Genomic DNA, 17,873 nt, shown 5'->3' on the forward strand with positions numbered 1-17,873 from the left:
TGGGGCAGATTATGGCCTGACCTGAGTGTGTAAATTCTAGACTTTTAAACTTACTTCCAAGAGAAAACCATTAGGTTATTTTTAGCTTTTCACCACATCTTTGTTTTGTTGTATCTAAAGCTGAAGGGTTTGGGGACCTTTTTATTTTTATTTTTTTTTAGATTTTATTTATTTATTTGACAGAGAGACAGCCAGTGAGAGAGGGAACACAGGCAGGGGGAGTGGGAGAGGAAGAAACAGGCTCCCAGCGGATGAGCCTGATTTGGGGCTCAATCCCAGGACTCCGGGATCACGCCCTGAGCCGAAGGCAGACGCTTAACGACTGAGCCACCCGGGTGCCCCTGGGGAGCTTTTTAAAGGGAAAGTTTACTGGGAAATTTAAATGAATCTTTTAATCTTTTTCTTTTTAAAACTGTGCTAAGGCAAAAATAGGGAAAAGGGAAAAATGAAGTGTTTCATAGCTATCATACCACAGTTTATTCTTCAGTTGCCCAGTTAAGATGAACTTTTTTATAGTAGAAATCTAGGTCTTTCAAATATGGTGGACTAATTTCGAATTAGAGTCACTAGTTAAAAATATTCAGAAATGTATACTATTCTACCAATTTATGTGATAGGAGTATGTTTGTAAAATACGTGAAGGTAACACTGAATGTGAACATTTACTGTGATAATTAGCTCAGTAGCATTGCCCTTTAAACAGCTGAAACCTTTAATTTGATAATGAATAGTTATTTTAATGAAGATAGTTAATATCAGTGAGTAAAATGGTCCCAGTAATAACAGGTCTACAGGGTTGTACATTAACAAAGCCTTAAGGCCTTAGATCAGTGTGTTAGTAAAGTTTGTTTGGCCAAGAGGGATTGTATAACTTAAATTTCTTTTTTAGCATATCAGGACACAGTGTAATTGTGCATTCTTTTTAGTGGACTAATAACCAAATTGGTAAACTTAAGTTATATAGGCTTTGAGTTGTATTTAAAATGAACGGATTTCTCAAGAGTCTTACGACTAAGATAACAGATTGATGCCCTTTATTTTATTTTTTAACTATGCCTTTAAGAAAATGCTAACTTAAATATACGTCTCCCAAGTTTCAGTTTCAGTTTTATGTTCCTGGAAGTTTTTTGCAAAGTTTTAACAGTTAACTGCTAAAGGATGGTGAATTTCCTTAAAAGTTTGACAAAACTATCAAGGGTGTTCTTGGTTTGTGTGAGGATTTAAAGGAACTGGGATGTTTTCACTTTCTTCATAATGCCCCCACATACGGACCTTCATTTTCTTCTGATGTTGTAGGAAACAAAAGAACAAGCTACCTAAACATTATCTTTTTTTTTTTAAATATGTGTTTATTTAATTTCTACACCCAACGTGGGGCTTGATCTCATGACTCTGAGATCAAGAGTCACATGCTCTTCTGCCTGAGCCAGCCAGGCACCCCTAAACATCTTTTAAAATTCATTTTTGGTAGCTGCTCTGCAGATCTTTGAAGGCGTGTTCTTTCCTGTTCCTTTTGTATGTTTACTGTATCAGACTTAATGAACCATAGTAGGACTCCAGCCTCCCTATGATATATGTATGCTGCTTTTATCTTTACACACTTGTATTTTGAATCATGCATCTAAGTTCTAGTTTTGCATTCCCAGTTCTGCCTGTACAAGTAACTGACATTGATTTATCAAAACTAAAGGTATTGACTTACCATTGGAGTTAATGATGGTGGGTGGGGTATTTATTATATTATGTCAGCCAATATTTATTGCATGGTATGTTCCAGACAGTGTGCTAGGTAGCAGAATTAGGGTTCCTGCCCTTATTGTGCCTAGCATGAAGTCGTCCTAAGTAACTGCAAAATTAGACCAGTAGTAAATATGAAAGCTGGAATCAGAATCTGTGTGATTGGGAGTGAGGGATGGTGTGGGGATAGATCTTTCTCTGAGAAAGGGGACATCTGAAGGAGTTAAAGTTAGATGAGCAGAAGGGTGTTCAGATGAGGAACAACTTGCACATTAGCACTTTACCATGCGTGGGAAGAATTACAGGGTCCTGCACATACAGCATGGGCGACATTGTTTTCATCTTTCAAGGTGAGGCTGAAGGAAGAGCCAGACTCCTGGAATTTGAAATTTGTGCACTATGGAGAACAGATGGGAGACCGGTTAGATTATACCTCATGGCGATAGGTTGGAACAAAGTGGAAGATTTGAGAAACTTCTAGGAACAGAACTTGAATGGCTGAGATATATGGAGGGAGGAAGAGTGAAGAAGGCATCAAAAATGACTCATGAATTTGTGGCTTTGGAATTGGATGGAAGTTTGTACCATTCACCGTGACTGGGGGGATACATTGGCAAAGAACATTTTGTGGGGAGGGAAATATAATTCTGAGTACAGTTTTGAGATAGTTTTGTTCATTTTGCAGGATTTCTGATAATCCTAACAATGGAGAGATGGAGGAACAAAATAATACTAAACTAAAATCATTCCTTTTAAGTCCAAAAGACAATAATTCATCTCCAGCATAAGGTGGTTTTCATTAGATCACATTTTCTTTCAGCTAATTTTTTCCCCTGCACCCTGCCTTCCACTTTGAGCTAATTTAAAATGTGACCATTAGGGACAAGGCTAAATAAAAAATGTTTGGTTTATATCTGTCCCTACTTCTCTGTCTTAATTATTAGTATCTTAATCCCAATCATTCTCTATTCCACCTGGACAGTTTCCAGGATACCAACTATTGTGCTAACCACTTAACATACGACTTAAGACAATATTCCCACTCTTCACCAGTAAGGTCTGTCATGTATTGGAGAGGAATAAAAAGCATTAAGCTTGTCATAACTTTGTTACCACTAAACATTTTCTTCACGATCAATGTGCCATTTTTCTTTGTGTAGATTCCTAAAAGACATAATTCATGTCTACCTCAGCAAAACAAGTTGTGTCCTAGAAATCATGTAATAGCTACAAACATGGCTTGGAGGTTGTAGAATTTAAATACCTATCAAACTTCCCCCCTTTAATTAAAGGCTTCTCCTAGCTATACCCATCTTTGCTACTAATCTTGGTATATTTAGGCAAATTGCTTCATTCTGCTTGTTTACTCATCTGTTAAATTGTGCAGTAATAGTCAATACTCTTCAAAGTTTCCAAATGTAAACTTACTAAAATTTTCCTAAAAATTTGTGGTGTCCTACCACTACCACTTTCCTGTGGGTGTATAGCTATTTGTGTAGCATGCCATTTTTCATCAGTATTCAGACCTTCAGAAAATACCCACAAACTGTCACCTTGTTTTACTTAGGAACATTTTGATATTATATATCGACTGTAAGACAAGATACTAGGTGCATGGGATGCTAAAATTATGAAATTCTTGCCCTTAATAACATGAGTCAGGCATCACAAGCCAACATATTGCTATGAAGTGTTTAGAATGCTTTCATAGTATTCTGAATACACAGGAAATGATCAGCCCTCCTGGTAGGGGAAGGCATTAACTTTCAAGTTGACTCTTAATCAGTATGAGTTGGCTGGGTAGGCAAAGGGTTGGGCAGCATACCAGCAAAGAGCGCAAGTAAAGGCAAATTAAGCATAGTGGTTGGGAATGGGTGGAGCATAGATTTCAATAGAATATAGCAAGAGAAAAGCTGAAGAATTTCATTTGTAGTTCAATTGTGACCAATCATATACAAGAAAATGAGTTTTCCCTTGATTCTGCAGGGAACAGAGAATCACTAAAAGTCTTTAAGCAGAGGATTATGGATAGATCTGAAATTGAGAACACAGGTCTGGTGGCTGTGTAAATAGTTTGGGACTGTCCAGGTAAGCAGGATGTTTGGAATTAAGAGATCGGCAGTTAGAATAATGTGATAGGATGAATAATTCTCTCCCACAGAGATGTCCACATCCTAATACCCAGAACCTACGGAAGTTACTTCATTTAGTAAAAGGGATTTTGCAGCTGTGGTTAAGGATCATGAAATGGGGTGATTAACCTGGGTTATCGTGGTAAGCGCAATATAATCACAGAAGTAGTCATAAGGAGACAGAGTGAGTAGACGTGATGATGGAAGAAGAGTGAAGTGATGCACCCATGAGCCAAGAAATGCCAGCAGCCTCCAGAAGTTGGAAGAGGTGCAAGGAAAGGATTCCCTCCTGGGTCCTCCAGAAGGAACCAGCCCAGGCAACACCTTGATTTTTGCCCCGTAAAACTCAGATTTCTGACCTCCAGAACTGTATGAGAATAAATGTGTTGTTAGAAACCACTACATTAATCGTTATTTGTTACGGCAGCAATAGGGAACTAATCAGACGGAGAGAAAGCGACAGCCACGATTTTAAGGAAATAGAATGAACAGGAATTGGTATCTGGTTAGATGTGAGAATGAGGGGAAAAACTTAAAATGCCTGTTAAGTAACCTGATATGTCATGAGTGACTAAACTTAGAAATAGGTTACAGAATGAGAGGAGGGCCATAAGTACAGAATCCTGAAAAAATGTTACAATTGGCGCACACACAAATGTGTGTGTATATGTTTATAATCAATACCCAAGTTTTGGCAAAGATGGGAAATAATAGTTTTTATATACTGCTATGAACGTATAGATTTACAAAACCATTTTGGAGAGCAGTTTGGCTGTATTTAGAGGAAGTGACAAGCACACGTTGCAAAATCACGATTCCACTTCTGGATTATATTCCCTGGGACAACTACTGGACTTCATTCATGGGCACTGCAAGAATCTTGCAGCTTTTTTTTTTTTTCCAAGCAATGTGAAGCTAAAAACAATGTCCATCAATATAATGTCCAATCAATTATACTGTGTCTTACGACGGTATACTATACATCATTTAAAATGAATGAACTGAAAACAGCTCTTATGTGTCAAAAGAGCAAGTTAGATTGGCACGTATAGTTTGATACTTTTTTTACAGTCCTAAGTTTACTATATACTCTGGCTACATCTAATGAAAGTTATAAAAGTGTACTAATATGCTTGGGAATGATACCAGCCGCAAGATGGTGATACCTTTTAAATAACCAGCTTTGGGGAAGGAGGGGGGAGGCAGGTGGATAACAGGGATGGATGTATATAGGGCCTTTAGATGTATCTATAATGTCTTTAAAGTTCTGAAGCAGAAATAGGTGGTGAGATGGATACGCAGATATAATTCTTTATACTTAGAAATGTTTTCAAATAAAAACAATTTTTAAAAGTATAAAGGAGGAAAAGGGAGTTCTCAGATGCTACTAGCATCAAATGTTCCAACAAGAGAAGTGGGAGAAAGGGATGTTAAAGAAATTAAAGGAGAAAAGGCCGACATGTAGAGTGTTCAAGATATGCCACATAATGACTGAAGAGTCCATTGGCTTTGACAACTGGGCAGTTGCTGGTAAACATTACCAGACTCCTTTAATAGACTACGAAAGGGACCCTGGGTAATACAGGGTTGAAAAGAGGTTGGAAAGTAGATAGAGGAAAGTCAGTCGCCTATTTTAAATGTCCAGTGGTGGAGCTGGATTGAAGTGCATAATCACCCGAGCCCCTATCTCTCCATCTCTCCCTTCTTCCCTCTCCCTTTTCTCCCCCACTTTTCTCTCCCATGCCCAGTCTACTAGACGTGTGTTGGCTTCTTTCTCAAGTGGGCTTTCTCCATATGATAGGAAGGGTTGAACAGTAGCTGTTACATATTTACATGGTCCTTGCAGCGACTTCCAGATAAAGAATTCTCTCCCCCAGTGTCCAGATAGCAAATCTTTTCCACAACAGGACAAATCACCCTCAGGAGTTCTGGGCTTTTATGATCTCATAGCTTATGATCTCCAGAGATCAAGAGACATGATACTCCCAGCATCTGTGTATCATTTAGGTATCTCTTATCTGTTATTGCTAAAACTGTATTTCCTTGATTTCTGGTGAGTTTAAATTTTTTTCGTGTTTATTAGCCATATATTATTTATTGCTTATTTTTTCATTAGGTTGTCATTTTTTGTTTACTGGTGGGGCTCTTCTTCATGTTCTGGATATTTCATTGTTAAATATATTGGAAATATATTCTTATCAGTAATTTTTAAGATTTTAACTTCTATATGGTCTCTTGTATTTTTAATTGTCTTTGAAGCCCTACCTATCAACCTTTTCTTGTATGACTTGCTTAGAAAAGCCTTCATTATCCTGAAGATTTTAAATATTTTTTCTTCTATTTTCTTCTAATACTTAATAATTTTGCTTTTTAAATTTTAGCTTTTATACACATTCAGTTTATTTTGGTGCATTATGGAAGTGTTTAACTTATTTTTTCTGAATAGTCATCGGTTAAAAAACTATTTGCTAAATTCTTGATATTTTCTCCCTTATTTGAGATTCTACCTTTATCATAAAGGAAATTCCCAGTTATGCATAAATCTGTTTCTTCAAAATTTATCAAATTCCTTTTATCCTATTCCTGAATTAATAACACCCCATTTTAAGTCCTGTAGCCTTTTAGTATATTTTGTTGTTCAAAAGGGCAAATTGCTTCCATGGTTGTTTTTGTTAAAATGTGTGGCTATTCTTGTGATTTTTTTTTTCTGTAACATGAATTGTAGAATCGGCTAACAAATTTTGTTTAAAATTCTATTGGGGTTTCTATGGATATTATATTGCACTTACAGGAAATTTTGGGAGAAGTGACTTTTTGGTTTTAAGGCTTCTAGCTTTTTAGTATGTTTTGATCTCTGTTTAGGCAAATCCTCCTTTTAAATTTTCTACTTTTAATTTCTCTTGATTTCCCTTGAACATTTTATCTTCTACTGAAACTTTAGAATTAGCTTGTCAAGTTACAATTTAGAAAATTACAATAGGATTTTGATTAAAATTGCACTGATTTTTATAGATTAATTTTTGGAACATTGATGTATTTTTTCCATTTAGGTCTTTTTTTAGAACATTCAGTTAGCTTTTTCTTTATTTCTTGTTGGGTTTGTGGCTACTTATGTTTTTCTGTAACTGTGAATGGATTTTTTTTTTCAATTTACTGTTGCTCTAATACAAGAAAGTTATTTATTTTTATATGTTGACCTTAATCTTAAGCCACTTTAAAATTTTTTCATAATAAGTCTGATAAAACTAGACTGTAAGTTCTATGAGAGGATGGACCTTATTCAAACACTGTATTCCCTACCACCCAGACAGTGCCTCACATGTTACATTAACTCAGTATGTTTGAATGAATGAATGAATGAATGAATGAATTTATGGTATTTTAGTTGATTCTCTTGGACTTCTGGGTAGACACTATTTCTAATTTTTCAGCCATTGTAATTATGAAATTTTTAGTAAAGATTGTTCTACAAGTTCATGTTTTTAAGTATCCTTTCTCTTACATATGCATCAATATTAGATAAAATAGAAAAAGATAAAATTACAAAGCAATGGCCTTATGCAGAAATATTTCTCTGTGCTTAAAAATGTTTGGATATGAGAAATTTTTAAATATACACAAAAATAGAATAGTATAACCAACCTGCATGTTCTCATCACTCAACTTCTATTATGATCTTAGCCAATATTTCATATATACTTCTTTCTTCCCACCCCACCTTCCAATGGGCTTTTATGAAGCAAATCTCAGGTACCATTTCACCCATAAATATTTGAGTATGTTGTCCCCTTAAAAGCAGTCTTTTAATTACATAATCACAATGCCAGTGCCATATGTAAAAATATAACAATCATTCCTTAATATGGATGTGGATGAAAAAAGATGTGATGTATATATACAATGGAATATTATTCAGCCATAAAAAATGAAATCTTACCATTTGTAATGACATGGTTGGAGCTAGAGAGTATAAGGCTAAGCTAAATAAGTCATTTAGAGAGAGACAAATACCATCTGATTTCACACATATGTGGAATTTAAGAAACAAAACAAATGAGCAAAGGGGGGAAAAAGAGACAAATCAAGAAATAGACTCTTAATTGTAGAGAACAAACTGATGGTTACCAGAGAGGAGGGGCTTGAGGGGAAGGGCTAAATAAGTTATGGGGATTAAGCATTGGACTTGCCATGATGAGCACCAGGTGATTAAAAACTTTAAAAAAAACCCAACAAACCCTCTTATCTATAGACTACACTTCCATCTGTCTATTTTCTTGGTAATTCATTTATGGTCTGTGTTTAAATTGAACAAAAACAAAGCAGTGAGCATAGAGCCAAAGCTTTGGTCCTGTGGGACTTAGGGGCCAAGAACAGACATAACAGGCTATGAGTTTGGCTCTAGTAGGGTAATGGGAACTAGAATTGTTTTTCATGAAGGAGAAAGCAAGGACAAGTCTCATTGCTTGAGACGGGTGCTGACCCAGGTATGAACAATGGTTAAAAAAAAAAAGAGCCACTGCCACCTGAGGAGAAGGCTTCAGTGAAGCTGTCAGCATGAGAAATTGGAAAGAAGTGTTGGCGAGGATGTGGAGAAAAAAGAGCCCTCAGGTACTGTTGGTGGGAATGTAAATTGGTACAGCCAATGTAGAAAACAGTATGGAGATTCCTCAAAAAATTAAAAATAGAAATATATGATCCAATAATTCCACTACTGGCTATTTACCTAAAAAACCCTCAAAAACACTAATTCAAAAAGATTTATGCACCTTTATGTTTATTGCTGCATTATCAATAATAGCCAAAGTATAGAGGTAACCCAAGTGCCCATCAATATATGAATGGATAAAGAAGATGTGGTATATATATACAATGGAATGCTACCCAGCCATAAAAAAATGACGAGATCATGCCGTTGGAAACAATATAGATGGACCTAGCAAGCACTGTGGAACCATATATAGCATGGAACCATATATAGCATGTGGAACCATATATTGCATGTGGAACCACCCAAATATGATGCTGGTAAATGAATTGATCTACAAATGTGGTTACGGCAAAATCAACAAGAAATGAATTGCCCTGAAGGTTAACACAATTGATTGCTGAATCTCTTGGTAAATATTCCCTGATCTGCTTGGAAGATCTGATTCACAAGATCTGTATTGTTGGAAAACATTTCAAAGAAGGAAACAACTTCTTTATGGCCCTTCAAATTATCTTCTCCATGAGGAGGAATAAAGAAAAAACCACCCATTTTGTAGAAGGTGGAGATACTGGCAACAGGGAAGACCAAATCAATAGGCTTATTAGAAGGATGGACTATGGTATCTACCATGACTATTTTTGTAACCTGGTCAATTAATAAATGACTACTTTCAATTTGAAAAAAAAAAAAAAACTAACCATGGGGGAGGAGAGGACAGTCTACTTTCCAGAGTCGCCATACCGTATGTCCAGTTTTCAGCAATTATAAGACATTTAAAGAAATAGGAAAGTCCAACCCATACAAGGAGAAGAAACAATAAATAGATTGTCCCAGAGGAAGTCCAGATATTGAACTTCCTAGACAAAGACTTTAAATCAGGTATTATAAATATGTTCAAAAAACCAAAGGTAACCATGTCTAAATAATTAAAGAACAGTATGAGAATGATCTCTGACCAAAGAGAGAATATCATTAAAGATATGTAAATAATAATAAAGAATCAAAAAGAATTCTGGAGTTGGAAAGTACAGAAACTGAAATGTAAAGATCATTAAAATGACTAGTGGAGGGCTCAACCTTATATTTGAACTGGCAGAAGAAAGAATCACTGAACTTGAAACTAGGTCAATTGAAATTATCCAGTTTGAGGAGCAAAAAGAAAAATCAATAAAAATGAACAGAACCTTAGAGAAAAATGGGACACCATGAAGTACGCAAACATGTACCTAATGGGAGTCCCAGAAGGACAGGAGATAGTGAAAGGAAGAGAAGGAATATTTGAATAAATAATGCCTAAAAAAAACATTCATCAGCACATTAAAGAAGTTCGATGAACTCCAAGAAAGAAAAACTCAAAGAGATCCACATTTAGACACATAGTAGTTAAAATGCCAAAAGAAAAAGAGAACCCTGAAAGCAGCATGAAAAAAAGCAACACGTTATGTACAAGGGGTCCTCAATAAAATTAACAGCTGACTTCTCATCAAAAACCATGGAGGCCAGAAGGCAGTAGAATAACATTTAAAGTGCTAAAAGAAAAAGCACCAGTCACCAAGAATTCTATATCCAGCAAAACTATCCTTCAAAAACTGAAGGAGCAATCAAGACACTCCCACATAAACAAGAACTAAATTTTTTGTTTGCTCTACAAGAAATGAATGTCATTTGGGTTGAGACGAAAGATCACCAGACAGTAACTTGAATCTGCATGAATAAATAAGGAGCACTGGTAAAGGTACCTGCAGTATAAATACATTATGAATGTGTTTTTATTTGCAATTCTTCTATCTGATTTAAAATATAACAGCATAAGGGTGTCTGTCTGGCTTAGTCAGTAGAACATGCAATTCTTGATCTAGGGGTCATGAGTTCAAGCCCCACATTGGGCAGAGAGCTTACTTTAAAAAAAAATAATAAAATAAAATATAACTGCATGGGGCGCCTGGGTGGCTCAGTTGGTTTTGGTTAGGCATCTGCCTTTGGCTCAGGTCATGATCCCGGGGTCTTGAGATCAAGTCCCGCATCAGGCTCCCTGCTCAGCAGGGAGTCTGCTTCTCCCTCTATCTCTGCCTGCTGCTCCCCCTGCTTGTGCTCTCTCTCTCTCTCAAAATAAATAAATAAAATCTTCAAAACAATAAAACTGCACAAAGCAATTATAAGAGTGTGTGGATGATTAATGGATTTATACTGTATAAAGATGTAATTTGTATAATGATAATAGCACAAAGGAGGAGTAGGGAATAGAGCTATATCGAAAGTAAATTGGTATTAATACAAATTAGACCACTTTATTTATTTATTTATTTATTTATTTATTTATTTATTAAGATTTATTTATTTATTTGACAGAGAGAGACAGCCAGCGAGAGAGGGAACACAAGCAGGGGGAGTGGGAGAGAAAGAAGCAGGCTCCTAGCGGAGGAGCCTGATGTGGGGCTCGATCCCAGAACGCCAGGATCACGCCCTGAGCCGAAGGCAGACGCTTAACGACTGTGCCACCCAGGCGCCCCAAATTAGACCACTTTAAATTGTCAACTGTAGTCCCCAGGGCAACAACTAAGAAAGCAAAATGACAAGAGAAGTAAACTAGTATTCTAAGAAATATCCAACACAAAAGACAGCTGCAAGGGAGGAATAGAAAAAAAAATGACGAATAGAAAGTAAGTAGGAAAATGACATTAAATGTAAATGGAGTAAACACCCCCACCAAAGGGCAGAGAGTGGCAAAATGGGTTAAAAAAAACCCCACAATCTAACTATATGCTGTCTGTAAGAGGCACAATTTATATTCAAATACACAAATAGGTGGAAGTCAAAAGGATGGAAAAAGATATAGCATACAAACAATAGCCAAAAAAGAATTGGAATGGCTATATACTACCAGGCAAAATAGGCTGAAAATGAAATGAATAAAAATTCAAAATATGAAAAACTTTTGATCGGACACAATGGGAAGAACTATTGAAAAAAAATTACTATACGAAAAATACCTATCCAGTATGCAGAAAAGAGTCAAAGAGATACAAAAGAACTTGAAAGAGCATTAAGAGACATAAAGGATAGATTGAGAGGCTCCAAAACATACCTAGAATAATTTCCAGAAGAATCAATGGAAAGAAACGGCAAAGAGACAACTTATTATTTTTTTTAAAGATTTTATTTCTTTATTTGAGAGAGAGCGAGAGCAGGCAAGAGAGAGAGCATGAGTGGGGGGAGGGGCAGAGTGAATGGGACAAGCAGACTCCCCACCAAAAAGGGAGCCTGACTCCACACTCGATCCTAGGACCCCAGGCTCATGACCTGAGCCAAAGGCAGATGCCCAACCAACTGAGCCACCCAGGTGCCCCAAGAGACAACTTTTTAGGAGAAAATAACAGAGTTTTCACTGAGTATTGAAGAAAACAATGACTCTTAATACACTCTGAAAACTATGCAAGGATAAAATAAACTAAATAGATACCTAGCCACTTTGTATTGAAACTATAAAACATTAGGGATAAAGAAAAAATCTTAAAATCTTTCAGAAAAAAAAAACAGATTACCTAAAAATAGGAATACCAGCCTGATAGCAGACTTCTTATCAACAACAACTCTACTTGCCACAAGACAATGAAGTAATCCTCAAAATGCCGATGAAAAATGACTCTCAACCTAGAATTTTATACCCAAGTAAGCTATCTTTTAGGAGTAAGGCAAAATATAAACAAACAAATATTCAGACACTAAAGAGCAAGGGAATTTACTTCCTATATACATTCACTAAAAGAACTATTAAGGATGTGCATCAGCAAGAAAACTGAAGCCCGGAGGAAAGACATGAGATACAAGAAATAATGTTAAGTACAGAAATCAGTAAAATATCAGCAAAATTTAACTTGGTTATGCTTTTTAAATGTTTGTATTTAAATAAAGCTAAAATTTATGTCTTCCGCCCATTTCTTAGCTGGATTATTTGTTTTTTGAATGTTGAATTTGGTAAGTTCTTTTTTTTTTTTTAAGATTTTATTTATTTGACAGAGACAGCCAGCGAGAGAGGGAACACAAGCAGGGGGAGTGGGAGAGGGAGAAGCAGACTCCTAGAGGAGGAGCCTGATGTGGGGCTCGATCCCAGAACGCCGGGATCATGCCCTGAGCCGAAGGCAGACGCTTAACCGCTGTGCCACCCAGGCGCCCCTGGATTTGATAAGTTCTTTATAGATTTTGGATACTAACCCTTTATCAGATATGTCATTTGCAAATATCTTCTCTCATTCAGACAGCGCCTTTTAGTTTTGTTGACTGTTTCCTTTGTTGTGCAAAAGCTTTTTATCTTGATAAAGTCCCAATAGTTCATTTTTGCTTTTGTTTTCCTTGCCTCTGGTGACTTATTTTGCTGTGGCTGAGGTCAAAGAGGTTGCTGCCTGTGTTCTCCTCTAGGATTTTGATGGATTCTTGTCTCACATTTAGGTCTTTCATCCATTTTGAATTTATTTTTGTGTATGAGGTAAGGAAGTGGTCCAACAGACATTTTTCCAAAGAAGACATCCAGATGGCTAGCAGACACATGAGAAGATGCCCAACATCACTCATCATCAAGGAAATACAAATCAAAACCACGGTGAGATACCACCTCGCACCGGTCAGAATGGCTAAAATTAACAAACACAGGAAACAACAGACATTGGTGAGGATGTGAAGAAAGGGGAACCCTCTTACACTTTCGGTAGGAATGCAATCTGGTGCAGCCACTCTGGAAAACAGTATGGAGGTTCCTCAAAAGTTAAAAATAGAACTGCCCTACTACCAAGCAATGGCACTACTAGGTATTTACCCAAGGAATACAAAAAACTGATTCAAAGGGGTACATGCACAGCATTATCAACAATAGCCAAACTCTGAAAAGAGCCCAAGCATCCATTGACTGATGAATGGATAAAGATGTGGTGTATATATACAATGGAATATTACTCGGCCATCAAAAAGAATGAAATCTTGCCATTTGCAATGACGTGGATGGAGCTAGAGTGTATTATGCTAAGTGAAATAAGTCAGTCAGAGAAAGACAAATACCATGATTTCACTCATATGTGCAATTTAGGAAACAAAACAGATGAATATATAGGAAGGGGGGAAAAAAGAAAAAGGAAAGCAAACCACAAGAGACTCTTAACAATAGGGAACAAACTGAGGTTTGGTGGAGGGAGGGGTTGGGGATGGGCTAAATGGGTGATGGGGATTAAGGAGGGCACTTGTTATATGTAAGTGATGAGTCACTAAATTCTACTCCTGAAACCAATATTCCACTATATGTTAACTAAGTAGAATTTGAATAAAAATTTGGAAGAAAAAATAAAGCTAAAATTAAAATTCTAGATAGTAACAAAATAATGAGGATGGAGATTAATCAAATAGTTAAAACTAGTTTGGATACTTGTGTTCAAGAGAAATTTCTAATTGTTAGATCATTTTAAATAGTCACAAAAAGAATAGCAATACAATCTGTAGCTCCCAAACGAGCAGAATAAATTAGAGAGGTATCCAACACTTTATTAATTCAGCAATAGGAAGAAAAGAAAAGACAAAGACAACGATTTATAAATAGAAAACATTCAATAAGAAGGAAGAAATAGATCTTAATATGTCAGTAATCATATTAAATATAAATGCATTTACTTTCTTAGGCACACACACACAAAGAGGGAGGAAGGCAAAAAGGTTGGAAATAAAGTAATGAAAAAATGTATTACGGTAATACTAATTTTAAAAGAGCTGATATAATAATATTAGGATAAAAAGAATTAAAATGAAAAGAACATTAGAGAGAAATTATTATCTATCACAATACAAGGAATAGTCTAGTAAAAAGGTGAAATAATTTGATGGAGGTGTCCATCAAAAAAACATGTCATGAATTCAATTGCACCTAATCATACATTTCAAAATGATTAACTAAAAAACAAAGACACCATACACAATAACAAGCTCAAAATGGATTAAAGATCTAAATGTGAGACCCAAAACCATAAAACTCCTAAAAGAAAACATAAGTAGTAATCTCTTGGACATCACCCTTAGCAACATATTTATGGCAAGGGAAACAAAAGCAAAAATAAACTATTTGCTCTACATCAACATAAAAACGTTTGCACAGCAAGGAAAACCATCAACAAATTAGAAAGGCACTCTAGTGAATGTGAGAAGATATTTGCAAATGATATATTTGATAAGAGGCTAATATCCAAAATATATAAAGAACTTATGAAACTCTACACTCCAAAAAACAAATAATCCAATTAAAATATGGGCAGAGGACCTAAACAGACAGTTTTTCAAAGAAGACATCCGGATGGCCAACAGACACATGAGAAGATGCTCAACATCACTCATCATCAGGGAAATGCAAATCAAGACCACAACGAAATATCACCTCACACCTGTCAGAGTGGCTAAAATCGAAATGACAAGAAATAAGTGTTGGGGAGGTTGTGGAGGAAGGGAAACCTTCATGCATTGTTGGTAGGGATGCAAATTGGTGCAACCACTGTGGAAAACAATACGGAATTTCCTGAAAAAATTAAAAATAGAAATACCATATGATCCAGTGATTGCACTACTGGGTTTTTACCCCCCCAAATGAAAACACTAATTTAAAAAGATATATGCACTCCTATGTTTATTGCTTCATTATTCGTAATAGCCAAGATATGGAAGCAACCCAAGTGTCCATTGATAGATGAATAGATAAGGAATAATATATATATATATATATATATATATATATATATATATATATATATATTGGCAGCCATAAAAAAGCATGACATCGTGCCATTTGCAACAACGTGCACGCATGTAGAGGGTATTACGCTAAGTGAAATAAGTCAGACTGAGAAAGACAAATACCATAGGATTTCACTCATCTATGGAATCTAAAAAAAAAAAAAAGGGAACTCTCATATATTTCTGTGGCGGTATTAGCTGCTACAAATTTGGAAAGCCATTTGGCTGTGTAGACAGGTCAAGGAGATCAAAGGCAAAGACCTAGGTATATATAACAAATTCTCAAATATGTAATCAGAAAGATATACAAAAGAATATTCTTTTTTTTTTTAAGATTTTATTTATTTGTCAGAGAGAGAGAGCACAAGTAAGGGGAGCAGCAGGCAGAGGGAGAAGCAGGCTCCCCGCTGAGCAGGGAGCCTGATGTGGGACTCAATCCTAGGACCCTGGGATCATGACCTGAGCCGAAGGCAGAAGCTTGACTGACTGAAAGGCGCCCTGAGATGCCTTTTCTTTTAAAGCACACCTCAGCCTTCCCCAGCGACATGTCACAACACAGGAAAATAACCCTTTTCTTAATATTTTTCTAAACCCTCCTAAGTTGAAGAGAGTCTGTGTTTCTGCTGTTTTCCCAGCGGTTTCATATGGACTTAAGAACATAAAAATCTCCATGTTAATCATGAGATGTTGGTTCATCTCACAGGACCTGTTCCTTCATGGAATGCCTTCCAGTTTCTACAGGGCTTTATTTTATGGTTTCAATTATAGGTAGGTTTTATGTCACCTAAATGTTCCCAGTATTCAGTCTAGGTGTACAAGGGAGAGCCTATTAACACGAATGCAAAAATTCTGTTGCTTCTGCCAACAGGTGAGAGACTCCCAGACAGGATCCTTTTCCTGTTCTTCACCCAACTCAGGGACGTTTGGGTGTTCCCAGGAGGTAGACCGCAAGTCACTTCAGGTTGCTGCTTTCTGCCACCACCTTCAGGACTCAGTGGCTGTCCCTCTGTTCCAAGCTTTTGTTCGCCAGCCTTGCCACTGCCACTGCCACTCTCTTCGGAGGGTATAATTATCCAAGAACCCAGCAGAGTTCTCAGGATTCTTTCAGATGGCTCCCTTATCAGGGAGGAATATCGTTCCCAGAATTGTCCCCTGACCCCTAGCTGACTTCCATCCAGGCCCCTTGGCCAGGATCGGGTGATATGTTAATAACCCAGCAGTAAGGAAGGATGAGTATCTGGCATTTTCAGCCCCTATGGTGGTAGGTGGGCTCTCCAGACAAAGTAGAAAGGAGGGGAAATGTACTTTGGGTAGACAGCTCACAGCCTCTGCCAGAGCCCACTCATCTGTGGCACTTTTATTCCATTATACACAATTCAAAATGTGTATAGTTCAATCCAACAAGAGGATAGAACAATCATAAATATGCACCCAACATTGGAGCACCTAAGTACATAAAGAAAATATTAATAGACATAAGGAGAGGAGCTGATGATAATACCATAATAATAACAGGGGACTTGAACACCGCACTTATGTCCGTGGATATCTCATCCAGGCGGGGAATCAATAAAGAAACAGTGTCTTTGAATGACACATTAGACCACAAACCTGTATAATTCTCTCACATGAAGTTTCATTCCTTTCCTCTAAGGAAGACAACGCCAGTATCAGGCAGGAACTCCCTCTAGCTCCAAGTCCAGACCTCTGGGGCTATGTAATCGTCTTCATGTCTGGAGATAATTCCTCACGGACCAGCGGCCGGAGCTGTAACTGTCTCCAGCACATCCAGCAGACCGCTGGTTCTCCAAGTGTGGTCCTCACACCAGCAGCAGCACTGTCATCATAGAACGTGGCAGAAATGTCAGTCATTGGGCCACAGCCCAAACCTACGGAATCAGAAACCCTGCGTTGGATGTCACAATTTGTGTTTTAGAAGCTCTCCCTGTGATTCTGACGTATGCTGAAGTTTGAGAACTACTGCAACAAACAACGCCAGACCACGAATTTAAGGACAATAATGCCTCCATTCAGAAAAGGAAATATGCAGCAGACGCTGTTCCTGAGCACATATCATACTTGTTTTTATCAGTTTTTGCTGTGTAACAAACCAGCAAAACTTAGTAGTTTAAAATGGCAGCCATTTTTTGCCCAGGGCATTGGCCATTTGAGCTGGGTTCAGCAGGGCTCGGTCATGGACTTGCAATCAACAGCCGTCTATGGCCTCACTCATACCTTGCGGCAGGCTGGGTTTTGCCCAGAGCTGTGAGGGTAGCGGGGCCATGTCTCTCATCCAGCAGTCCAGCTCCTGCTCATTCACAAGGCAGTGGTCTCACACGCAGAAAGAGAGGGGGCAAACCCAATCCACAAGGACTTTTCAAGTCTGTAGGTCATGTTTCTAGTGTCTCATTAGCCAAAGCAAGTCATATGATCGAACCCAATGTATACGAGGGATTTACCTAAGGAGAGTGGATACAGTGAGGGTAAAAGGGTTACTGCAGCCCTTTCTGCAAACAATGTACCATGCTGTCTGACAG

The sequence above is a fragment of the Ursus arctos genome, unplaced genomic scaffold (assembly GCF_023065955.2).
Source record: "Ursus arctos isolate Adak ecotype North America unplaced genomic scaffold, UrsArc2.0 scaffold_26, whole genome shotgun sequence".
NCBI classification, from domain to species: Eukaryota; Metazoa; Chordata; class Mammalia; order Carnivora; family Ursidae; genus Ursus; species Ursus arctos.